At 37.2% G+C, this 26,789-nt stretch overlaps 1 protein-coding gene across 6 annotated transcripts in view; it reads left to right on the top strand.

Moving 5' to 3' along the window:
• The window catches only part of Greb1l (GREB1 like retinoic acid receptor coactivator), a 254,326-nt gene that overhangs the window by 77,665 nt on the left and 149,872 nt on the right, over positions 1-26,789 (top strand). The gene's annotated exons all lie outside the window — the stretch shown is intronic.

The raw sequence follows: 26,789 nt of genomic DNA, 5'->3' as shown, positions 1-26,789 counted from the left end.
AACAGAAGAGCATTCAGGACATTTGGTTTGGGCTTGTAGTTTCCTAATGCAATTTTATAACAGATTAATCATGCCAACAAAAAGTGAGAAAGATTCTGGACTGTAAATACTTTCTCTTCCTTTTTCTCTTTTCATTGAACTCCAAAAAAAAAAAAAAAACAAAACAAAACAAAAAAAAAACTTCCCCTCAAACTTGGATCCAAATCACAATTCTTAGAATCCTCTGAAATACTTGGGTCAGGTTTACATGGTTTCCCAAAGCCAGCATACATGGTTACTTCTCCATTCTTATGGAAAGCAAATCAATACTAATGGCTTCTTTTCTTTCTTTCTCTTCATTGTATGGGCCTTCTTCTCCTAAATATGAATTTAAAATTTGGGGGGGTGCTGTGGACTGAACACAGATCCTTGCACAATCACTTAGCTGTACTCGCAGCCTTGAATTCTAATTTATAAGTAAACAAAATAACTATTTACCATTCACTTGCCTATCCTGGTGTCAAAAGTGGGCAGTTCTTTTCCTAGACTGGAACAATAAAAGAATTTCTGCAGGAAGCATTTCTTGGGACACAGGAATTGTTTGTCTTGTCTGTTTGCCTATTCTACTTGTGTCTGTTATCAGTGATTTTTCACCAAGTCTTAATTAATGTGCCTCACACTCTAGTTGCTATGGTGGGGGTGTATATACTCTTTGCCATAGTTTCTTTACAATACTTGCCCTTTACATAACCCATTCTTAGAATCTCAGAGATGACTTTGTGACTTTGTGAAAGATTGGACACAGACTCTCAGAAACTAGGAAATTCCTCAAGGCCTAACACAATGAACTATTCTCTCATAATACCTTAGCTTTTAGAAAAAAAGGACAAGTTGTCACATAGTAGGCACTTCGTAAATGTTGTTAAGTGGGACAGTTTGATTAAGATGCCACCAGGAATACCAGGACAAGACCGGGGCATCTGATTTGTGAAATGAGGAAGAAGGACCTGTTGAAGATTTACAACTCAGTATTTTCTGATTTCCTATTTCTTGGGGTTTTAAATTTTAATTTTGTTGAGAATGGGGTCTTGTGTGTTGCCCAAGGTAGTTTCAAATCCTGGGTTCAGGTAGTCCTCCCATCTCAGCCTCCCACACAACTGGGACTACAGTCATGTGTCACTATGCCCAGCTTATAGTTTGTGTTTTGTGATCATTTTAGATCAGGGGTTGACAAATGTTTTCTCTAATGGGCCAAATGGTAAATATCTTGGGATTTGTAGGCCTTTAATATATTGTCTCTGTTGCAGCCCCTCGATTCTGCCCCAGGGAAATGAATAGGCATGGTTATGTTCCAATAAAATTTTATTTACCATTTCAAAAGATGCTTTAAAATTTTTTTTTTGTAGTTGTAGATGGACAGAATGCCTTTTTAATTTTTTTTTTTATTTTTATGTGGTGCTGAGGATTGAACCCAGTGCCTTATGCACTCTAGACAAGTGCTTTGCCACTGAGCTACAGCCCCAACCCATCAAAAGATACTTTTAAAGTCAGCTTCCTATTTTGAAACAAAATGAATGTATAGGAGAATCCTTAAATAGGCTTTCCATTTGTAACTATGAATGTAGGTTAGTGAATTTGACATGTAAGTAATAGGGTAGAGAGGCAGGGGATGTATTCAGTGAAATAGCCTGTTAATCTAATTTAAGATGTTGGTTTTTAAGAGTTTATACCCTTTGGGCTAAGGTTGTGACTCAGTGGTAGAGCACTTGCCTCACACATGTGAGGCACTTGGGTTCAAATCTCAGCAATGCATATAAATAAATGAATAAAAAAAAGGTCCATCAACAACTAAAAAAAAATTTTTTTTTAAAGATTCTATACCCTTTGACCTAGGTACAACTCTTGGAGTTTTTAATGGACTTCATTTCAAAAGATGTTTTTAAAAAATTTTACTAAGAAATAATCAACAAGGAAAGCCAATAATTATATGTTTGTGTATTCAACATGGGTCATTTAAAATAAACGCTTAGGAACTACTCAGATGTTTAACATTAAAGAAATGGTCATGTCTAATCTATGTCCACATAAAAAATATACATCGGTTATCCACCCCCCGCTCCCACCATTGCAGCATTTTGGGGGCCCAAGGCAAGAGGAAAAAAAGGAAACACACATAACATGTGTCTGAATATTTAAAGGTTATATATCATGTAAGAGACTGTTAAAGTATGTTTCATCCTTCTAATTTGACAAATATACCTTCCTCATGACTCGGAAGGCCAGATTTAAATTTAGAGTTCTCAAGACTCCTGGAATGCCAAGCTGGAAGGTGGTGGTTTGGGGAAAGGCAGCCACGCCCCCTACTCTGCCCAGCCCTGTTTCAGTGGAAACGCCCAACCCTCACATTCAAGTTCCACCAATATCCTCTGACCCCTTGCACCCCGTGGGGCCTGAGGTACAACAGTCTGAAATTTAACATAGCATTTATTGCCCTTCATCAAGGCTTTTGGTCATGATAGTTCAGGATTCCAAATGTCTTGGGGTCTAGAAGTATGGCACACGTTGTTTGGATGCATCCTCTTTTCTCTGTGAACCCCTCATCTTGAGTAAGGGATGTAGGTAAGGAGGGCCAGAGCAGGATTCCTATATAGTGTTCAGGGCATTTGCCAGGTTGAAGGGCAGAACTGTCCAATTCAGAACGCAGTAAAAGTTCCTAATAATGTGATACACTTTCCACTATGCTTTTATGTGAAAGAGGTTTGGAAGGAAATATAAAGCTTGATCTTAATTTTGTGAGGAGAAATTCATACAAGGGGCCGGGGCTGGGGTTCAGCGATAGAGCGCTTGTCTAGCACGTTTGAGGTTCTGGGTTCTATGCTCTATATAAAAGGCCTACAAATCCAGCACCACATAAAAATAAATAAGTAAAATAAAGGTATTGTGTTCATCTACAACTAAAAAAATAATAATAAATAATAATAAAAAGAAATGCATACATAAAGATATGGGAGGAAAAATGCAAAACCAGAAGGAAACAAGCCAAAGTGTTGAATGTAGTTACATCTAAGTGCTAAGATTAGGGTGATTCTTTTAAGTTTCTTTAATTTTTTTTTCTATTCACCATATTTCGTATGTGAGCATGAATTGCATTGATAATCAGGGGAAGGTAACATAAATACTTCCTAAAACTTCAGTTGAGAGTGTTAATAAATGCAGGAGAGGACTGCAGTAATTCTAAAGAGACAGGAAAAGGTTATTTTTTGCCCTTCCTTTTTGCTGTTTAAAATAGCATTTATTGCCTTTTGTTATAAAGGTCTTACAATGAATGGTTTTGAAATTTGGCAGAGGAAAGCAATGTGAGATAGTGGGAAGAGGGGCATATCTTGATTTGGATCTCATCCTGACTGCTAACCAGCTGTGTAACTTTGGAGAAATCTTCCAACTTCTCTCACCTCAGTTTCCTATTTTCTTTTCCTTTTGGAAAATGAGGATAATAATGGCTACACCATAAGCCGTTTATGGAAAGTTCATTGTATTAGCAGATGAAGACGACTTGACATACAATACACCATCCGTGTTACTTTCCTGTCCCTCCCCCATTCTATGACTTGAGTGAGAACAGAGATAGAAGTTCTCTGTCTCTCAGGATGTCTGCACTTAATAGAAAAGATAACACATAAAACACATGATGATCAGCTAGAAGGCAGTGTTCAAACAAAATGTATTTAAGTTCAAAGAGTATGACTAAAGTCGGGGCATGATTTGTGGTAGGGACCATTATCAATTCATTTTTTTCTAGGTCTGGTGAGAGTTTTGCCCAAATAGGTGATTGTTTATGTAAAATGCTTGTATTTTAAAATAATTCAAACCAGAAGGTTTAAACCCAGAACTTCCCAAAGACTATGACTGGAATTCTCGTGGTCTTGGATATGTTTGTTAAGGGTACGCAAAAATATACATTCTTCAAAATTGATGTAGGGTAGGTGGAGGATGTAACTATTAATTTTACTACAGAGTGAGCTGCTAGATGTAGTCTGCTTATTGCAGTAAAAGAGGAAGCCTGTGTTTGTGACAAGCAAAAAGCCAATCTGCCATCTAAAGCACTTGCATTATAAGGCATCAGGAAAACTGGAGCATGAGCAATTTCCTTTTGTGGCAGTCTTTGTCTAAGTGGTGGAAGAGAGAGATCTGGCTCAAATTATAGAAAAACCAGAGAAAGTGCAATATCATATCAGAACACTCTTAAGATTACAGCTGAAATTTGTCTCCCAGGTCTTTTTGTCTCGACCAAATGGCAGTGACTCATTTTGGTGGTGGCTGAAGAGATGAAGCCAGGGCGAATGGGCAGAACACCAGCAGAGATTGTTATTCCTGCCTTATCTGTTTGCTTTTGTGTTCCTGGAACTTTTTGAGCTTGCTTTCTCCCATGTTACCTGGCGATGAAAACCACCTCCTTGCTATTGGTCTGTTGTAAAAGATACAGGCAACTTTTCCAGAAGTTGTTGAAAAGAAAGTATCTATGTAAACCCAAAGTTATACTGCCCTATTGTTACCATCACTTATTACTATGACTTTAAAAAAAATTGATCTTGTTACCATTATTGGCAATTAGATGTAAGTGTATCAAGATAGGCATCTTCTTTCCTAAAACATTTTTAATTCCCCTTCCCACAGTTACGTATGTTAAAAAATAATCACAAACTCATTATATAATTTTTAAATTTTAAAAACAAATATCAGTTTATCCATTGTCTTTCATAGGGCTAAGAAGCGTGATCTCCCACTCCCCATGTTCCTTTCAGTTCTGAACTGAAAGCTTTTGAGGTGTTCTGGAGTCAGTTTCAGCTCTGTTGCTGACATCTGGGTGACCTTGATTAGGTCTCCAACCCCGATGATCTGGTTTCCTCAGAGAGAAAATAGGATAAATCATCTCTCTCAGGATTGATGCAAGGGTTAAATGAGAGGATACTGTGAACGTAGTAGCCATTTCAGAAAAGCAAGTCAAGGATAAAAGCAGCAAGTAATATTAAATACCATGGATTCAATTCAGATGAAGTCTCCATGGTCCATAAGGGTGTCTTCTACAGTTTTTTTGGTTTTGTTTTTTCTCCCAGATTGATGTAGACAGCATATTGACTTTAAAGACTCTAATACTCTCCAAATTATTTTAACTGTGAACCTCTTACAGGTTGGTCTAAGTTCTGCCAAAGAACAGTATGACCTTGATTGTACAAGGCCCACATCTATGAACCAAAACCTAGTCATAATTGGTCTCGACCTTCTAATACCTAAAAGCTTGAAAACTCAAAATAATAGTGAGTTTTGAAACTCAATACTTTGTCATGCATATTCTCTGCCTTCATGAAGTTGAAGCAAATAAGTAAACATGCCAATATCAGGGATGCATTCCAAAAACCATTTGTGGAATGTGTCAGATTCCCATTGTAGTGACAGCTTAATGAACCCAGCAGGACTCTACCTCTAAGATACACCCTCACATTGTCAGCTCCTGGTGGCAGCTCTTTCAACTTTGGAGAAGTAATCAGGTTTCTCCATTCCACGAGTAACATGCTCACCAGATGCACTGACAGCACACTGATGCTGGGTATTCACAGGTCTTAAGCTACAATCTGGTGCTCCAAGCATTTCTTCCTCTAGGAGTTCCTGAACATGCACTTACCAGTTACTATTGTAAATGCACACTTTAATTAGACATTAAATAACCAATGAAATGTAAGCTGAAAACAAAGATAGTTATCGATTTTGTGAAAACTAAGTTGAACAATTTGGAAAGACTTGATCAAGGTGAATTACCAAGAACATTTCTTGTTAAAATAGTGTGGTGAAAGTGCTGTAAAATGAGTTGATAGGGAAGGTCATAAAGATACAGAAATAGCTGGACTCTATGTTTCAAAAGTGAATTATTTCACTGTAAACAATTGGAAACTGGAAATTATAGGTAATGTGTACAGAATCTAATTCTGTTTAGATCAGTCCATAGCAGGGACCTTCCAAACAAACAGCAGCAAAAGCTCTGGTCTTTCAAAGATTGGCCAATGAATTTACATTTATATGTTTTAAATTAGATGTATAAATGGATCTTTTTGTGTGTACAAGCCCCTGCTTTGTCAGGTTTCAATCCGGAAGACAGAGCCCCTATGAATATCAGAAGAATAGGGTATTTATTTTAGGAATTAGGAATTACACAAATAGGAGAGGAACTGGGAAAATGGAGACATGACCGGGGAGTCATCGTCATCGGTCAGTCATCCTGAAACGATGGTGTGAGTGGACAAACAGCCAAGCATGGCCTGCTATTGAAAGAGGCCTTCCCATCCTGGAGAGGCCTACAGGGATCTGTTGCCTTAGTGGATACACAACCAGCCTCTGGAGGTGGGTGTGGGTTCCTTTTTTGGCATGCTATCTGGAAGAAAACCTAGATGTGGAATAGAGGAGAGCAAGAACAAATGGGTGTTCACTCTGGCACCCATGACAGTCGGCAGCGATTTCTGACTACCACTGCCTTCTGAGGTTGATGTCAGTTACCCCACTTCCACCTTCCAAATCTCACACCAGCCCTTCCACATCTGCCCACTCGAATCTAGAACCATATAGGGAACAGGATTATGGGAAAAATATTTCCTAAGTTAACCAAGTTGATGAAACCCAATCCTGAATACCCATTTTAACTGATTTTTTTTTTCAATTTAGCAACAAATGGTGAGTCCCAATCGTGCCAAATTAAGAGGGTTTCTCCTATTATTTACTCTTCTATCTACATCTAAAATATGTTTACAAATGATGTTAGTTAATTGGTATGTGACTCACTACTCCTAAATTTTATACTCAGGCAAACTGTCACTTAAAGATAATAGATAGGGCTGGGGATGTGGCTCAAGTGGTAGCACGGGGCACTGGCATGCGCGGGGCACTGGGTTCGATCCTCAGCACCACATAAAAATAAAATAAAAGATGTTGTGTCCACTGAAAACTAAAAAATAAAAAAAAGATAGTAGATAAAAATTTTTAAACATGTTAGAACTCAGGAATATAGGTTCTATGATTCTAATAAGTATAGAATCAACTGTTACAGAATCAATCTAGTTAACTGTGGATAAGAGTTAAAAATATCTGGGAATATAATCCCAGCGGTTTGGGAGGCTGAGACAGGAGGATTACAAGTTCAAAGCCAGCCTCAGCAATGTTGAGGCACTAAGCAACTCAGTGAAACCCTGTCTCTAAATAAAATACAAAATAGGGCTGGGGATGTGGCTCAGTGGTTGAGTGCCCCTGAGTTCAATCCCTGGTACCAAAACAACAACAACAAAATCTGGGAACAAAAATAAAGTTCAAAAACGTAACACTGTTATCAAAAACATTTTAGGGAAATGGGGAAGGAATGTCATAGATGACTGAATAACATTGATTTCTTCATCTTTTATAACCAGTGATCAAGATTTAATTTAAAGCTGATAAATTAAAAATAAAGGCATAGGGCTGGGGTTGTAACTCCCCGGTAGAGCGCTCTCCTAGCACATGTGAGGCCCTGGGTTCGATCCTCAGCACCACATAAAAATAAATAAATAAAATAAAGACGTTGTGTCTAACTACACCTAAAAAATAAATAAATATTTTAAAAAATTAATAAATAAAGGCATAACACTGATTATGAAGGTAAATTCAGAAAAATACAGTAAAATAAAATTAGATGGAGGAATGAAGAGTGTAAAGAAAGAAAAGTATAGAAATACACTATAAATACAATAATAATAAACTATAAATACACTATAAATGCAATATAAAATCAGTAGATAATGCATAAATAAATAGGTTAAATATAATCTATAAAGTCATAAGTTACCAAAAAACATTTCGAAATTATCAGAATAGATACATATACAGAAAGCAGATATAAGTCACATGGTAAAAGTTTCATGGTGAAAGCAATAAAAACAAAGCATAGTATAAAATAGGATTTAAAAATTGATATTAAATATTTCTACCGTAAAATTAAGTCATCCATGAACAATTATTAAGCTCCTACTGGGTGTCATTCTAGATATTGACTCACTTAATCCTCCTGATAAATATTCAGTAAGGGAGCTGTTATTATCTGTGTTGTATGGATGAGAAAATGGAGCTGCAGCAAGACATCATGACTTGCTTTCTAATCTCACATCTAGTAAGTGAAATAAATAGGATTTGTATCTAAGTAGTCCAGCTCCAGTGCTCCAGGAACTTGATCTCTTGGGGGTTAGGTGGTAGGCGAATGGTAAACTTAGATAATTTACTATAAAAAAAGAAGAAGAAAACATAAATCACAAAGAAAAAAAAGGCTAATAAGGAGATAATCAACAACACTCCCCGCCCCCAAAAAAAAGCTGGTTAAAAGAATTCTAAGAAATAATATTGATCTGCTATATAAAGACACTTTAGAATATGAATGAAATAGATAACTTTATAGGGGAATATAATTATCAAAACTGAATTCAGAAGACAATGTAAACTCACCAATTGTAATAAATAGAAAATGGTGGAAGAGCCACTCCCCAAAAGAACATCAATTCCAGATGTCTTCATTGGGCAATTCTATTAAACTTCTAAGAAACAAAACTTTCAGTTCTGTTGAACTGTTTGAAAGAAGGAGAGCTTTAAAATTCTTTTTATGATTTTTTTATAGCATCAGTAGAAAGCCTCTACAAAGGTAGCACCGAACATAACTTCAGAAAATACAAAAGTGTTCTAAAAGAATATTGATACACCTCTGCCAAGTATGTCTTATTTTAGGAAATCTAGAATTGTTCAAATAATTTTGTACATTAGTGGGGAAACCATATGATCATCTCCATTGATGTTAAAAAGAAACTTTATAAGTCCGACATCTGGTTTTGGTTAAAAACTCTTTAAAGTGTGTGTGGGGTGAATCCTTCCTTTGCCTGATACACTCTATATTTACCCCAAACAAACATTATGCTTAATAATAGGGATATACTAGAAACATTCAACATAGGGATCTTCAAGTTATTTTCCCATTTACTTTCAGAAATCCCACAAAAGCAATCTTTCGAGAAACAGATATAAAACTCTAACTTGGGGGCTGGGGCTAGAGCTGTGTTAGAGTGCTTGCCTAGCATGTGTGAGGCCCTAGGTCTCATCCCCTGCAACCCTCTCCAAAAAAAAAAAAAAACTTCGTCAAAGCTTGAAAACATCTGAAACCCCAAACTATAATGCATTAGGAGCACTACCACATACAGAGGAGATCAAACGAGGGTATGGGTAGATGCTCAGAGAGGAAGGCCCTAGATGAAGCTCAGAGCTATCAAAGTAAGTGGAGTAACCTCAGGGGCAAAACCTTTTAAGTTTGAAAATAAAAAATTGATTAATTCAACACATAGAAATAAAAATTGTATAACAATATAAAAAGTCAGGAGACAAATGATAAACTGAAAAAATATTTGTGATTCATATCACAAGGGCCAAATTTCCTTACTATGTAAAGAGTGCTTCTACATCAACTAACAATATATGGGAAAAAGGTAAAGAATATGATCATTTATTTCATAGAAAGGAGATACAAATGGCTTTTAAACTTGAGAAGATGCTTAACATCACTTAAAATAGGAGGAATCCAAATTAAAACTGCAAGAAGCCACAGTTTTTCTCAGATAAATAATCATAGTTCTAAAAGTTATGATAACAGCTGAAGGTAGGGTGAAGAAGGTATTCTCATACGTTGTTGGTGGGAGTTGTATAAATTAGTACTTCCTCTGAAGGACAATTTAGCAATATCTATCAAAATGTTAGATGCACACACCTAGCAATCCCACTGTAGGAATTTATCCTACTGAAATATATGTTTGAAATGGTTGTGCATAAAATTAATTACCACAGCATTCTTGGTTATAGCCAAAAATTGGCTAGTCACTGTTGAAATGTCCAACTGACCATTGGAATACTATACAGCCATAAAAGAGTGTGGCAGCTCTTTATGTTCTGACATATAAAAATCTCCCAGATCTATTGTGAAGTAAAAAAATGTAAGATGCAGAAGAGTGTTTGCTGTATGCTACAATTTGTGTCAATATATAAACATGTATGTGTGTATTTATATTATAATTACATACTATCCTCCCTTAGACCAAGAAACAAAAACTGGTAATAGTGATTATCTCTAGGGAGAGATATTGAGTGAGAAAAAATTACTTTTTTGTGATGTGTATACACACACATATCACAGGTGTGTTCTGCATACTAAAATATTAGTTTTAAAAATTTTAAGAGAAATATTTATGTGTTTCATGATTGGAGAATAAAGAGTTCCTGAAATTTTCAGAGAAACATGAAAATTTAAGTTGTGTAAGGGCTTTAGAATTTATCCTCTTAAATGCCACATTTTTAGAAAGCAATCATTTTATAGAGCTACTCCAAAATGTTGTAGATTATGAATTGCTTAGAAGTGTACCTTTGTCTTTATTAATTAGGTTATTTTCAATCATCTTAGTTTGGGGCCAGGCTATAGACTAGAACTATACCCTAAACCAAAAAGCTTTAGATTGTTGTATATTTTAAGCTCTTTCTCCTTTTAAAAATTATCTTTCTGTCTTCACTGTCAGTGTCAGATTAAAAGCTTCGCTTTTTTTTCTTATTGCCTTTGTCCTTGCTTCTAACATCCCACTCTTTTGATCTGCCAAAAAGCTAGGAATCTTATAAGCAACTTCTTCAAGTAAAATGAGAAAAACTTAGTTTGAGTTCGTGTTTGATGGCTTCCTTTTAATGAAGTGCAAATACCTGCAGAATGTGAACTTTGTGTTGTGCTATCTGTTGTATCTGTTTGTATACTTAAGTGTTTACTTTTAGACACTGTTTCTAGTAGTCAAGAATTCTGGGTCAATGACCCCTAGAGAGAGAAGTTCTTACTGTATTTGAATCATTGGAAAATTGGGGTATGTACTTACGTAGGCTTCTTGACTAATACTATTTAATGAAATGACTGTAGATGTCCAGTTAATTTTACTGAACCTTACCGAAAAAGCACCACATTATCCTATCATTCCAGATAAGAATAAAAGCTGCATTGGTAAGTTTAATTTGTGGGAGTTTGAATGCAGATATAGTGCAGTTTTTATGGTGTCATTTGACTCTTGGGGGATAGATAGATCTTGATTAAGTGTGAAAGGTAGTATTCATGTGATAAAATAATAGCTAACTAGAAATTCTAGGTAACTGGCAAATTTTGTCTAAAAGTCAACCAGAAGAAAATTTTGTTGTTTTAATCTTTATTATTAATGTTTCTAAGCGGAATCACTACTTGGTGTTTTGCATCGGCTAATTAATGGGTCAACTGTATTCCATAGCAGTTATGTAATAGTGTAGTTGTAAATCCCTATAACTTAATATATAGGATTGACTTTTCATTGTTCTCAGTGTACTCACTGGAATTTTAGAAAGGTTTTAAATAAAATTTTTTGTAAGAATTTATTTGAATATCTACTTTGCTTATTTGATGTCACATTTAGACACGATTTTACAGTTTCTGAGTTTTCCAATAACACCAAAATTTTCTTTAATAGAGAAATCTTACCTACATTTTATCTGTTTCTACTCAATTATCTATTTTATCTATTTTTGCCCAAGTTGTTTAAGTAAGTTGCCATAGAGCTTATAAAGATATCATTTTTTTTACGGGGGTGAACCCTCTAGTCTGATTTTTTTTTTAGGAAAATGTTAATTATAATAAGTTTATACAGATTTGCAGCATTATCTACCATTTTTCTCCACCTTTGACAGACAAATAACCAAGTTCTTGCTAGTTCCTTCTTGGACCTCTCTTCTGTGTTCAAATCCAATAGAAAGTGGGTGGGTCCAGTGCAGTGGTTCATGCAGTGGTTCATGGTAATCTCAGTGACTTGGTAGACTGAGGCAGGAGGATTGAAAGTTCAAGGCCAGCCTGAGCAACTTACCGAGGCCCTAACCAACTTAGTGAGACCTTGTGTCAGAATAAAAAATAAAAAGGGCTGGGGATGTAGTTAAGTGGTAAAGTGCTTCTGGTTTCAATCCCTTTAAGGGAGGAAGGAAGCAAGCAAGTAAGCAAAAAATATTTATAATTTGTATTTACTTATATTAGTATTATTATACTGGCTTATTGTTTAAAGGCACTGCAATATAATTTTTGGACCTGGCGTCAGCTAGTAAATTTTAATAAATCATGGAAGTCCACTGATAGGTAAAACTATTTACTAACTATTCCCAAATTGAGAATTGGTTGTATGAACGATGAACAATATGATGCATTCTATGGCATCTTCAAAGATTCTATCATAGGGTTTTTTAGCTTAAGAAAATACCATAAATTGATTTTTTTTAAAAAAGCAATGTAACAGTATGGTACCTACTTTTTGTAAGAGAAATTATATGAGCATACACAAAAACAACACAAGAAGTAAGATTATATAGGAAAAATATTAAAATGAATTGTTTTTTGTTAGAATTAGGTTTGGCAGTGAGTAACAGAGCTAAGAAATAGTGGCTTAACTAAAACAAAGAGTTTATTTCTCTCTCACTTTTAGGAAATCCACAGAGAGGCAAACTAGGCCTGAGATGTGACTCGTGACATCAGTTCCTCCCCCAAAGACGCTTCATGGTTCAAGAAAGCTGGTTGCTCAGACTCCAACCGTCTTGTCTGTGATCCTTCCCCCACTCTATAGTCACTTTATAGTCTCAGAATAGAAGCAAATGTGCTAGGTAATTATGTCATTTAGTGAATAAACCAAGTTGCTTTTCATTAAAATACCATATTAATTTTGCTTAGATTTGTAACACTGTAATCATCAATGCAAATCATCTTTTAATCTGATATAATAAATACATAGAAAACAATAACATTAGATGAAGACTACTACCTTCTGAAAAGTTCTTTTTGACCAGGACCTCTCTGTATGAAACTCATTGCTAAGCCTGGTCTTCCCATCTGGAAACTCCCTTAGCAGTAAAATAAAAGTATTAGCTGCCTGTTGTTCCTTCTTCCTCCACCTCGTAACTTGCTCTCATCTCCCATTTGGCACCTGGAGCCTTTTGGCCAATGTCTGGTCATCTTTTTTTTTGTTTTTTTCCCTCACCTAGCTGTCTCATGGTTAAAGATTAGACTAGCCACAAAATCCACTGAGCCATTCATTTTACGAAATAAATAATGCAACTTTGAAATTCTGGGGCAACTGTCAATTGGGGTTGATAGTGGGTATTATAGGATTCCTTTGGAAAGGAAGTAGAAGAACACCTTATCAAAAACAAACTGAAAAATGTTATTTTTCCTAACATTTCTTAAATTCCCTCCTGGGGCGTCCCAGATGTTAGTGAAGCAGAGTGAAAGAGGGGCCCTGAGAGACGCGTGATTCCACAAAGTCACACAAATGGCACGTAGGGCAACAATGCTTGTACTGCCTACCTGCCCCGTCCAAATTAATGACATGACATTTCCTGGAGTGTTCAAACTAGGTGTTTCCCAGTGATCCTAGGCTTCTCCTCCTCTGCTTATGTTTCATGTGTGATGAGGTCACTGAACCCTGTCGATGTTTCATCCAGTGGAAGTCAATAAATGCCATCTCATCTCCACTGTCCTGTTAGACCCTCATTGTCTCTAGGCTAAACTATTTCAATCATCTCCTCCCCAAGTTCTTTGCTTTTTAACCATTCCTCTTCCTGTTCCCTCTCCAATGTCTTCCATTTGGCCCATAAATATCCTTTAGGAAAACAAATTAGATTATGTCCCTCTTTTGCCTACAATATTCAAGTATTCCCCTTTGTCTGTCAAGGAAAAAAAAAAAAGAGAGAGAGAGAGATCCCAATTGCCTTCTTAACCTAGCTCCACTCTAGCCTAACTCCTCAGACACACACCAAGTGACGCCTACTCCATTTACCACCCTTTGCTCCTCGGTCCTTTCTGTGGAATGTCTTCAGCCCCACCCTTCCTATGTCATGTGAACTGCTCATTTTTGAAGTCCTGACTGGGTGCCCCTCCCACCCTCCCTCTGGCTGCCTCCCACCATGGGTGATCCTTGGTGAGAACTCTAATCACACTGAATGGAATTGTTAAATTGATCCCCCTGAGAACTTCTGGACAGTCTGGTCTTAGTCACATACAAATTCTCAGCATCTGTTCCAATACTTGGCACCTGGTGTAACAAATTAAATCGAACAAAATAAAAGCAAGTACAGAACGTGCTTTGGGTAGCAGAGTGCTTCCTGGATACACAACTGAAAACTAGGCCAAGACAACCAGGAAACCGGGTGGTGAAGCTGAGCTGTGTGAGGCAGAGTGAGGCACCCATGATCCACAGTTGTTCAGAGCAAGATCTGAGGACTGTGTGTTTCCAACCTTCGTGTCACCCTGGCCATCCTGTTCTGTGTCGGTTCTGCCTAATTTCCTCTTTCTTGCCTCTGTTGCTCAGAAGGGTCCACATAGATCAATCTGTTGAGTCTGCTCCTTTCTTAAAGCACCAAAGGCTGTGATATCTGTTATTGTGTGTGTGTGTGTGTGTGTGTGTGTGTGAGAGAGAGAGAGAGAGAGAGAGAGAGAGAGAGAGGTGTGTGGGAGAGAATGCATGTATGTATACACATGTGTATGGATTCCAGCCTGAACTATCAGAAATAGATCTGAATGTGCGCGCTTAAAGAATTGTGTGAATGAGCGGAAAGTGGGGGGATCAACACGGAATGAATAATAAACAGTTATTGTATACTGAATGTTTCCCAATGCCAGGATTTCTATTTAATCCTTGCAACCACCCTGTGAAGTGCAGCCACCATTATTATTCCTATTTTGTATGTGAGTTAAGTGAGGCAAAGAGAGACAGACTGGATCATGTGCACTTTGGGGAAGTGGGAGGGCTGTGATCTGTAGGTCTTAAACATTTGCCTTAATCCAGAGTCAGTACTGTGAGCACAGTAGTCTTAAAATATTCTAAGAAGCCACATTAACACTAACCTGGTCTTACAAAGATGTCTCTGAAGGGAAAATAGAATGAAATGCTTGTTTTGCCCTGATATTGTGTGTGTGTGTGTGTGTGTGTGTGTATGCATGCACATATACGCCTGCACTGCTGGGGTTTTCTCCTTCAGGATTTAACTCCCAAGGATCACTATAGGCAAGATATTTCTTTGGATTTTGACTTAATCTCAAGGACCTCATTGATTTTCCACCTTGAGTATCTGGGAAGATTTGGCTGTCCCCTTCTTGGGTCTTATACACCTGACCTTGGGCAGTGCTAATAGCCTGTTGCTCAAGTTCCAACCTAACAGTTCCAACTAATAAGTGTTTACTGCTGATCTTCTTAACAAAATGCTATCCTTTGCATAACTGAAAAACAAAAATGATAAGAATTGGTTCCTGACCCCACCCCAAAACACTATCTGCCACCCAAAAAACCCTCATAATCCTAGTGGAAAGACTGGCTATTTACAAAAGAACTGTTAATCAACAATGTGAAGCTGTGGGTGATGTGAGCCCTTGAGAGCTTTCTGTTCCTTCACTGGGGAGGGCTGTATGTACACACCTGCCATGTAGCCTTCTCTCCTGGGTTACTTTCACTACCAGCCCCCTCTCTATTGATTTCCAGGTTCTCTATGTTCAATCTCTGGGGTAAGGAAATCCTTCATTTAAATTGCTTATCATCCCTCTTTATCCACAGGATTTTCCTACATCTTTATCCTGGATATACATTTTTTTTTTCTGTAGGACTTCAAAGGGGTAATCAACCCAGAATTTAACTCTGTATTTTAAGAAAAATGAAAACCACATTTCTCATTGGAGAATACATGGGTTCTGGCTCTAGGCTAGCTGTCAGTTTTGGTCCTCTTAGCTGAGAGGTCAGCTGGAGAAGAAGCCCCACCTGAAACAGGCAATGTCAGTCTGTTCTCCTAACCATGTCAAGGGGAGCACCAATGAGCATGGTCCCTGGCTTGTGAGGGCTCGCCTCAGTATTTGAGGATTGGAAGTTATAAACAAATATTTTCACAGGGTGCGTCCAGAACTGAGTTGTCAAGGTCACTGTGGTGTAAACAGAACTCATGGTGTCAGTGTGTCCTGGTGTCTGGGCTCAAGTGTCCTTTCTTGGCAGCATCTATAAAGAACACAGAGCATGCTGTGACCTCTACTGCTGATATTGGGGCTGCTCATCCAGCAGCTTAGTGAAATCTCTAGATTTGTTTCCATTTCATACAAGTTGCTTTGAAAGTAGAGCTAGGCTTGCATTTTCTGTGGATTGCACCTTTGCCTAGTGTGCTTTGCTCCTCTGCTTGAAACTGACCTATATTCCTCTGATTCATTAGTTCCACCCAAGGAAGTAGTGCCAGGTACGCACGGGGAATCTCAAACAGCCTTCCATTTTCTTTCACAGGTGCTGGTAAAAACACACAGACATATCCAAAGCTGTCTTTGAAAAAGTTTCTATGATGAACCTACAAAAAGATAAATAAATGAGTGTTAGTAGCACTTTCTTCTTGACACACCCGATTTTTTTGGATGATAACATGGATCTTCCCTCCCTCCACATTGCCATGATATGGGTCAGAAGTATTGAGTGACTGTTAGGATAAAAAAACAAAACGAACTCCTCCATATTAAACAAGTATTAGACTTTTTCTTGTTTTTTAATGGGAATGTCAATGGAAATACAGTATAGCATATGATACCAGTATACATGTACTGTTTCATGGCTTTGGAAATTTTCTTTTTTTGTAAGTAGACATCAGGCTAATTCATCTGCAGAGTTTTTATCTGGCTTCAAAATCAGTGGCTTGTCATTAGCAAACTTCACTTACTAGTTTTAGTCAAGTCTGAGCTGCACAATGGTTGAATTGGTGACCATTATATTTGTTTAACTGCTGTAAAGTAAGTTTGCAACAATAGATGCTTGCACTTAAATAGGCCTGCAGAGCGTTGGGGCCCTATCAATCATGCAGAGATTTCCCTCCTGCTGTCTCCTCTGATGGACAATTCTGCTGATGTGGATATTCAAAAAGGAGGGATCAGGAAGAACAGATGATGGATAAAGACAATCTTCTGTCTTGAGAGGAAATCGGAGAAATCCTTTTAAGGAATTTCTTTGTCATGGTGTCAGAAGATTAATTATGCTCGTGTGAGAACAGCTTTCTCATTGGGTGAAAAGAGACATTATCCTTCTGACTTGTGACAGAAGATTTTCAAAGAGAGTTAAAGATTTCAGCTACTCTGAAATCTTCTTATTCTGTTGTCTTCATAGAATCCTCCAAGACCCTTGGATTACATCCATGACATTGTGATGTTCAAGGAGTCACTAATGAATCAGGCCTCTTTGTTTCAAACAACCCCCTCCACTTGTTCCTCATGCAGATCTCTTCAGGGGCCTTAATACCTGAGTTCAGCTTTTAAAATTATATAATCACAGAATAGGTGAGACTTATTACAAGCCAGTAATGGTATCTTGTAGTCATAGGAAAGAATGAGATACCACAGTACTACCAAAAACTGGTAGCAGGTCAGTAACACAATTTTTAACAAGGCAAATAATTTTATAATCTGAGAAGATATTCTTTAAAAGTTCAATTCTCAATTGTATAAATTAATCTAGTCGACAATAGTGATAATGTGGAAAATACATTACTTATGGTTACTCTGAGTGTAATGAACCTATTCAGAAAAGCCTTTAAAAGTTACAAATAGAATACATTACATAAAACATAGGAATAGTAAAGTTGCTTCAAATAGTTTTATTTTCCAGCTAACTGAAATTCAAGTTTCTTAAAATTAGTTATTTTAGTAAAAAATTTTTTTCTAACATACATTAGTTAATACTCTGCCTTTTAAATAATGCACACTGATTGACTCAGAGTCATAATTTTATAAAGCTCCTCGATCGTGCTGCTTTGAAATACAATGATATCCTCAGGGACTGTTAAAGTCCTTAGTGAAGGGTTATTTGCCTCTACATTATGTGGCCTGAGCAGCCATATTTTTATTTTATTGTCATTTTCTCTAGAAACGAAGTCTCTTCCCTTTAGGTGAGTTGTCATTTCTCCCTGGGATCTGGGTCATGATACTGGTAAACTGCTATTTTGCTTTATACCTAAGGATGAGCTTGTACCTCCCATACAAGACAGTTCCAGTTTCTTTGATTATTCCACTGTAAAAATTCATTTTTTCTTTCATGTCTAGGTACTTGACTGTCTCTCTGAGCTAGGTACTAGAGGTCTCTCAGTACTTTACGTCTATAAGGAAGCATACTGTTCACACCCCCATGCACATATATCTGGGATCATGGGCTAATTATGTTCAATATTAGTACTGTGTATAATGTTTTGGGTTAGTGATTCTGAATATAGATCACCAGTGGCACTCTCTTAACATCAGTGTTTTGAGACAAGGTTTGCAGCAGCTGTACCTCCACTTCTGTCCCTGCTTTTCCCAAGGACCCAGTGAAATGATAGCTACACCTTGGTTTTAAATAAAATTAACTGTTGATTTTATGGGAAAAATTCATTAAAGTGGGCATTAAATATTAGCTGACATTAGTAACCATTTTGTAATGACTGTAGTACCTGAAGGGCCAGATTCAGACTTTTTATGAAAATTCATGGCCAAGACCAAGTAAGTGAAAAGTCTTTCTTTCTTTCTTTCTTTTTTTAATTTTTTTGAGAGGTGGTGTTGCTTTGTTACTCAGGCTAGTCTCAAACTCTTGGGCTCAAGTGATTCCCTTGCTTTGGCCCTCCAACTAAAACTAGGACTACAGGAGTGAGCTACCACTCCCAGTTTCAAATCTTACTTTAATTCACATTTGATAGTCATATTTAGATAAGGAGATTTAAGTCTTAAATTTAGAATTCTTGAGCATTCAACGTGATCTAAACTTTAATATATTACCAATTCTATTTCTAGTGTTTTTTTTTTGAAGATGATAAACCAAAGAGATGATTTTCACAAAATACATGACGTTTTTAAGAATTAATTACAGGAAATTAATTTACAGGAAAATAATAGTCCAGAGGGTAAGTTCAATCCCTTTTCTCCTTCCTTTATGGAAAAGGAAGTGATGATCCTGTTGCATTTTGTCTTGCTGGAAAAATGCATCCCATTATGATCCTCTTGCACTTTTAGCAGCATAAATTGACCTTTAAGAGAGTTGTGATTAAAACTGAAGGTAATTCATCTCAGTAACATAGAGTGTTTTAAGAGAAAAAAACAAACAGTTACTAATTAATTAAAAAAATTAGCCAGTTATAGAAAATGTTTCTCTCTGTTTTTCTGACCCTGCCATCCAAAGAGAACAATCAATTTATCACGCACTGGCTGCATGAATTCAATGAAAAAGAACTTCGGGTTTTCTCCTTTCTAAACCCTTGCTGAGTTTTTCTGGCAGCACATAAAAGTGGGTCATTTGTACCTAAAATACTTTGCCAATGCTCCATTAATCTTAGTGATCATGTTCTCACTTTCCCTGTAATAAGCAGGAGAAGGGGTTATTATGGAGAAAGAAGAGGATGTCCCATTTTTAAAATGGATGTGTAAATGTAGAATCAGAGAAGGTTATTTAATATTTTGTAGCCTGGTTAATAATGAATACATAATTGAAATATCAGTGACTGCGTGGTATATTTTTGAAATGCAACAATGTATTTTTTATTTTTTATATTTATTAGTAGCATATCATACCTTCAGCATTAAGAGGAATGTTTCAACACTATAAAAAAAAAAAAAGATAGTGTGTCTTTGGGCATATATCAAGAATGTCTTCATTCTAGAAACAGATGGTTTGTCAGACCAAAAATAATATGAAAAGAGAGATGAATCAAGGACAAAAGATATTTTTCTTTGGTGATTTTTTTTTTAAATGTGGAAGCTTTATCATTCCACTTCTACATAACGATTGAAATGGAAAATAAGCACCTAAGACCTAAGAGTTTCTCAGCTTCTGGATATTGAAACAAATTTTCTGAAGACCTTGATTATAGTCTCTATATAAAGTGTTTGCATTTCTTAAAAATAATCTTCTTAATAAACTGTTCTCTATCTGAACAGTGAGAGGATGCCAGAAGGACAAGGCTGCATTGACCTTCTCTCTTGGTCTCTGTTATTGGCTGATTTCAAAGGTTAAACTAGATGAAATGTAATCATTAGTGACTTGAGTCCTTTCCAGATCCCTCTGGAAACTGCAGTAGCCAACTTTGTTCATTTGTTAAGAAATAGAAGTCATGCCCTGGACAGTTTGGAATGGGAAGCAGCCACTGTCTCTTTCCTTCTTACTTATATAAACGAACTAAATGGAAAAATAAACTACTTCCTCACCTCTGGTACAAAGCTTCGTCTTTTGTTGAAAGTTCACACACTCCCTTCATCGTGCTTGTTCATGTAAGGTGGGTGTCTCCCCTCCTTCTGTGAGGTGACTTGTGTAAGTACCTTAAGGAAAGTCCTGACTGCTTTATCAGTAATCCACTAGCATCCTTATAGAACAAACAAAATAAAATGAGGACAATGTCAGATGACATTCAACCTAGCCTTCCACATATCTGTTAGAATAAAGCAACAGGGTAATTATGAAGTGAGAAAACTTGAATAACCAAATAAATTCTACTGGGTCCCACTTACATCAAGTGAGATTATACTTATTCCTGTGTGTGCACTCTACTTAATGTTACTCACTTTGCAATTTATATAGTAATTCCTTCCCCTTAATGGCATATACATCTCACAACAGATGTCACAGGCAGCAGTGCTGTGTGATTTCTGAGGCACATGGGCATTTACTGAACACCAGGATGCTGCTAGTAATCAAAATTTATCTTTTTTTTTTTTTCAAAATTTATCTTTGCAGACTCTCCATATGTCTGTTTATTATTTCACCCTTCTCTGCTCTAGACCACGTTCTCAGAACATCCCGTTTTTAGGCATCCCTTCTCTAGTGAAATGCTTTAGCAATTGGTATTCAGTAATATAACTTTTCGGTGTATTTTTTTTTTTCATAAATGGGGATGTCAGGTATCATTTGCAGGCTCCTGTAGTTCAGAATGCCGCAGACCAGATGCTTCTCATTACATAGTTGAACACTCTACAGTATTCTTAAGGAACATAGACCCTTCATGCAGAGCAGGATCCCATTATTCCTGAAAGCTTGGTAGAAGCCATTTGTGGGGGAAAAGTGGAATACAAAGACTAGAGGAATTTTTTCTTTCTTTGGATGCTAAGAATCATGTTTCATCCAATAATTTTGTGAGGATGATGTTTACCATAAAACCATTGGAAATTTTTTTGTTTATTCTTAGGGTTTCAAAATTTTAGATTTTATAGTTTAAAACTTAGTCAATTGATAATCATTTGTATTATTTTTTATATGAACTTGTTCCTTGCTGAGAGGAAAGTTAAAGGCCAAATGCTATAGTCATTCAGGGAAGGCTGGATACAATGATAATCCCAGGAACAGGTTGCTATCATCAGGGCACAGTGGTCTTTCTAACTCTTCCATGCTGTTAGGACCTCCTTTGAGGAATTCCTCTGTGCACTTTGTGAACAGACCCACAGGATGGCAAAGGGCTTATCAGGCACCATGACTGGCTTATTTCCATTTTCCAAAGGAGAAGATTGAAACAATCAACTATCCAATCTGAAAGTTGGACAGTAAGGGTTATTTTTCTTTTTTCTCTCTTTTTTTCCTCCTTTATTTTAGATGTGTCTGGCTAATCCTTACAAATAAGCATCCCATTTAATAATCTCACTGGGCATTGTAAGTGCATGCCTGTAGTCCCAGCAACTCAGGAGACTGAGGCAGAAGGATTACAAGTTTGAGGCCAGCCATGGCATCTTAGTGAGGCCCTAAGCAACTTAGTGAGACCCTGTCTCAAAATAAAAAATATAAAAAAGGCTGGGAATGTAGCTCAGTGTCAAAGTACTCTGGGTTCAATTCCCAGTAAAATACATAAATATTTTTTTAAATTTTATCTTTCTTTTAAAAATCCAAATAAATAGTTTTAAAACTCATAGGTCACAGCATCATCTTGGGTTAATGTACCTATTTGCTAAATCTTGCAACATTTCTGGGGTATCCAAAAATTCAGATTCCCAAGTTCTTCCCTAGACCCCTTGCCTAAGAAATTTCTGGAAGAGAGGATAAGGAATCTACGTAAAAATATTCTTTAGGAGGTTCTTTATGCAGTCCTTGAACCAGATTTTGTGAAAAACACTGATCTAAATGATTCTGAATTTCAAAGCTGTCTCACCAGCCACATTGATCTCATCATGAAAAACCAGTAGTAATTCCAACCAGATTTTCTATTTTGTTACCTTCAGGTCAGATATATCTGTGTTGCACAGTTGCTGGAACAAATGAGAACATGCGTTCTATTCTTCCTCGCTACAACTTGTGATTTATCATTCAGCCCTTTTATCATCCTGCCATCACCACCACCGTCAGACCAGAGCCCATTCGGGGCACCCTGCTTACGGGGCTGACCCACTCCACCTCACTGGTCTGTTGGTTATCTTCAGCCATAACTATGATCACTATATCTCCATGGTGTTTCTTCCCAGGATTCTCCTGCATTTCTTCACTTTGTACTAAAAAAAGAAAAAAGAAAAAGAAAGAACAATTTTCTTCCAACTTATGCCATCAGCCCACGTACCTTGATTACCTTTCACCAAAGATTTCCTCAAGGTAGGTGATAGAATGAGAGGTTATAAGGGAGAGTAAAGATCATATCTGTGGATTAAAAATTGTCCTTTTGGGTTAAGATTTCCCCCCACCCTCCAATGTGTGGGATTGAACCCAGAATCTTGTGTATGCTGAGCATGCACCTGGAATAAGTTTTAAATTTATCTTTTTTTTTTTTAAGAGAGAGAGAGAGAGAGAGAGAGAGAGAGAGAGAGAATTTTTAATATTTATTTTTCGGCGGACACAACATCTTTGTATGTGGTGCTGAGGATCGAACCCGGCCGCACGCATGCCAGGCGAGCGCGCTACCGCTTGAGCCACATCCCTAGCCCTTAAATTTATCTTATTAGGAATTTGAGGGTGTAGCTCAGTGGTAGAGCATGGGTGAGGCCCTGGGTTCAATCTCTAGCACAGGAAGAAAGAAGGGAAGGGAGGGAGGGAGGGGGTCGTAGAGGAAGGGGAGAGAGAGAGGGAACTTGAAGTCTAGAAAAGACAAACAGTAGTCAGAATTATAGAATTATGTAAGAGGAGACTAGGAATCTTATGTTCTTTTAGTCTGACTTCTCTGGTAGACCAGGAATAACAATTTTTTTTTCATATTTAAACCAATTATCTTTGGCAGACTGACCTCAGAAGTTTTTAAGTAGGTATTTTTTGCAGTATGTATAAGTAAACTCAAGTTTATCCAACCTTTCCTTAATTAGTTCTGCGTTGATTTTTAGCTAACAATTTTGATTGCAGTTTGGACCATTTCACAGAATCTTTTCTGTGACCATAGGGAATACGCTGTGTTTAGTTTGAAGAGCACAAGATACAGAGTTTAAGGGATGCAGGTAGAATCTCAGCACTAGTAACTTTCTTGAACAAGTCATTCAGCCTTTGGAGTCTGTTTTCTTGTGTCATCAGTGCAAGCGTGTTTATCTCCGAATGCTATTGTGAGGACCTGAATGAAGCAAAGTGTTATCCAAGCTCCCAGTGCAGATCGGAGATGTTATTTAGAAATTTTTGGTTAATTTAGAAGTTGGTTGCATCCAAAGGCAATTAGGAAAGCTCTCTCAACCTTAGACTAAGATAATATTTGGTACGTGTATTATTTTTATAAGCGTTTCTTTGACCCACCTAAAACAACGACATTCTTATGTAGACCTAGAACCTAGAATGGTGTAATCGTATTTACGCTTTCATTCTCATTGCCTTCTGAAGTGGACGCTTTGTTGACAAGCCTCAAATGCGACTTACCTCTCTAGCAGTTACCCTACTAAGAGGTATGGGTTTGTTTGTTTATCTATTTTTTTCCCCTTTGTGTGTTTTTAGGATCTCTCTCAGTTTAAGCCATGCTCTCCACCCCAACCCCATAGGACATGATGATATAGGAGATCATTGTGGTCCCATTACCATAACCCTTCAAATAGCAGTAAAATAGAATAAACATTGGTTCTAGAGTAAGACATATGCATTTGAGTAGCAGTTTGGCTACTTATGAGCATGGTTGTCTGATAAAGATTAACTGAGATAATATGAACAATAAAACTTTAGAAGGTGTAAAAGAATTGTTCTTTCTATGGATAGGGATCTCTATAGGGAAGGGTATCAACATTTATTGCATGCTTCATGTACATTACCTTCTCTCTGAGGTAGGAGAGAGTCTCATTTCACAGATCATGAGCCTCAAGTCACATGATTATAAAGGAGTGGAGCTCGATTTGCCACACTACCTGTCTTCCTGCTTTCAGAGCAGCACAGGTTGCGTGATTCTTGGCCCTGCCTCCTCTTGCCTGCCGAGAGAAAGAGTAGTTGAGAAAATGGAAGGAGACACTCCATGTTGCAGTCAGCAAATAAAGAACCATCAGATTTCATAGGATAGGTTTCTGCAACTTGTCTGTGTGACAAAACTGAAGACCAGAGAGGCCATAGAACTGGTCAGGGTTTCTTTCATGGTGAGTTTGCAATGGGCAAGGGGGTGGCTGTACCCCTCATTTGCAATCCACTTGAAATGTGGCTCAGCCACAAGTCCCTTTATCTCCGTGCTTCCCTTTCCCTCTATCCACCAATGTGATTGACTTACCATTTTTAAACCTATAGGGGCAATGAATCCAAAAGAGCTTTTTGGAGTTTAGACTCACAGAACTTTCTCGGTGTTTTTCCACTTGAACACAAATGAAGTCAAATTTTCACCTGCCCTGAAAGCCCCAGGTGACACCAGCTGGTTAGGCGAGGCGTGAACTGTTGTGGCAGTGTAAGCCCTGTTGTCACCCTGTTAGTTTGAAGAAACAATGGGCTTGCCTTTCAAAGGAAAGTGGGAAAACGGAGCTACTTTTGTTCTTTGTAAGGAATGATTATTACAGTCAAATGAAAGTGAGGAGGTATGATGAGAAATTAATTCTTGGAAAAGAAAAATTACAAGGAAAGGTTCTCATTATTACACCTAAATTTTGACTTTTAAGCTTTGGGGACTATTTAAATTATCTAAACCATTTTTTTTTTTTTTTTGGCCTGTGTGCAATACATTCGTAAAACTTCAGACTGATGGTTCCCACATCTGATAATGGGTGGGATGCTGATCCACCTACTATTACACATCTTAGAATTACATTTGGAGAAGTTTGAGTTTTTTTCTAGTTTGTACTTAAGCTAGCCCTCTTGAGTAGAGTTGGTAAAGCCAAAACGATGTGGGCAATAAATTTTAAAGTCATTACAGACTTTAAAATGTTAGGAAGTTTAAAAATAAAAAATGAAAAAAGGCCAGTATGTCTGGCTCATGAATTTTGGTCATGAACATGATACATCAGGAACTATGCTTAGATTTTTGTTATTCTAGGCCTCATTGCCTCAAACACAATTTAGATGAAATTATTTTTGTAAATAATTACTCTTAAGCACCTGATGATCTAATGAGGACAATTTCTTAATGTGTCAATAGGAATTCTTTGTATCTTATTTGAATCTTTTGTTGTTTTAAGCTAATCTGCTTTAGGGTTCTCAAATCCAGGCAGTTTACAAAGCAGATTCTAGCAATGGCATTCATTTGGAATGCTGCCTTTTGTTTACTAGCTTTACCGGGCCCTCACTGCTTTCTTTGGTCATCTGGTGTCTTCACTAATGTGATTTGTACTCCTTGGCTCTGCAGGTAGCCATGAGCCTTTATAAGTGGGTTTACAATGAGACTCACCACCCTGGCTGCTAATGAAGGGAGCCCCAGGGATTTTTTTTTCCCCCATATGTCTTCCAAAAGAGTGGAGGAAAATTGAGCTCTAGGTTTGTTAGTTCTCCTTGTTTTCAATTAATTGAATTTAAACAATTGGTGTACTAACTGTGATGCAAAAATATAAATATTTTTTGTTTAGGAATCAGAATGTCACCTGCCAGCCCTGTATGCTAATCACTGGGATTGTTTATTTTTGAACCTGGAAAGAATAAAGTAGAGTCTCTGTTTAAACTCAACCAGTTGGCATTTTACCTTCATCTGATTTTGTCCTTCAGGAAACTTTCAATCAATTTGGTTGTTTAAAAAGGGGGTGGGGCTTGCATTCTGGTACTATCCTTGATATTTAGCATTCCTTAATTTTGACTAAGTCACTGACACTCCTGGTTTCTCATGTGAAAAAAAAAAAAAAGAGTTTTTTTTTTTTAACAAGATGCATATGAGAGCCACATTTCATATTCTTCCTGCTTTCTTTTCTTTTTACTCCTGAAGTAATCTAAGGTGTCCCTTCACTGGATGGGTAAACCTACCACTGAAAAGCAAACTTACATCTGACAAAATGTTTTAACCAGCAGTCAAACCAGTAGCTAAATATTAAATGTGGTCTTCATTAGAGAAGTGATATAGTTTGTAGATTAGAATCCAGTTTTACAGAGAAACGAATTCTCCATTTCCAGTAGGGAAGCCAGGTTTTCAATGTTTGTCATAAGGCCTTGGTTTCAGATATAGTTTATAGGTAACCCTTATTTGGATTTTAGAACAAGAAAGGACATCAGCAATCATTGGGTTCAATCCTTTAAATTTTACCAGTGAGGATTCAAGAGGCCCAGAGATACTTAGTAGCTTATTCATGGTCACAGAATTTATAGAGCTGCCGGTAGAGCCCCAGCTCCAAAGAAAAGTGGGCATATACTATGGTAGAGTTAATCTAACTACCT

The sequence above is a fragment of the Marmota flaviventris genome, chromosome 16 (genome assembly GCF_047511675.1).
Source record: "Marmota flaviventris isolate mMarFla1 chromosome 16, mMarFla1.hap1, whole genome shotgun sequence".
Taxonomy (NCBI): domain Eukaryota; kingdom Metazoa; phylum Chordata; class Mammalia; order Rodentia; family Sciuridae; genus Marmota; species Marmota flaviventris.
This window is presented reverse-complemented; position numbering and strand designations above follow the sequence as displayed.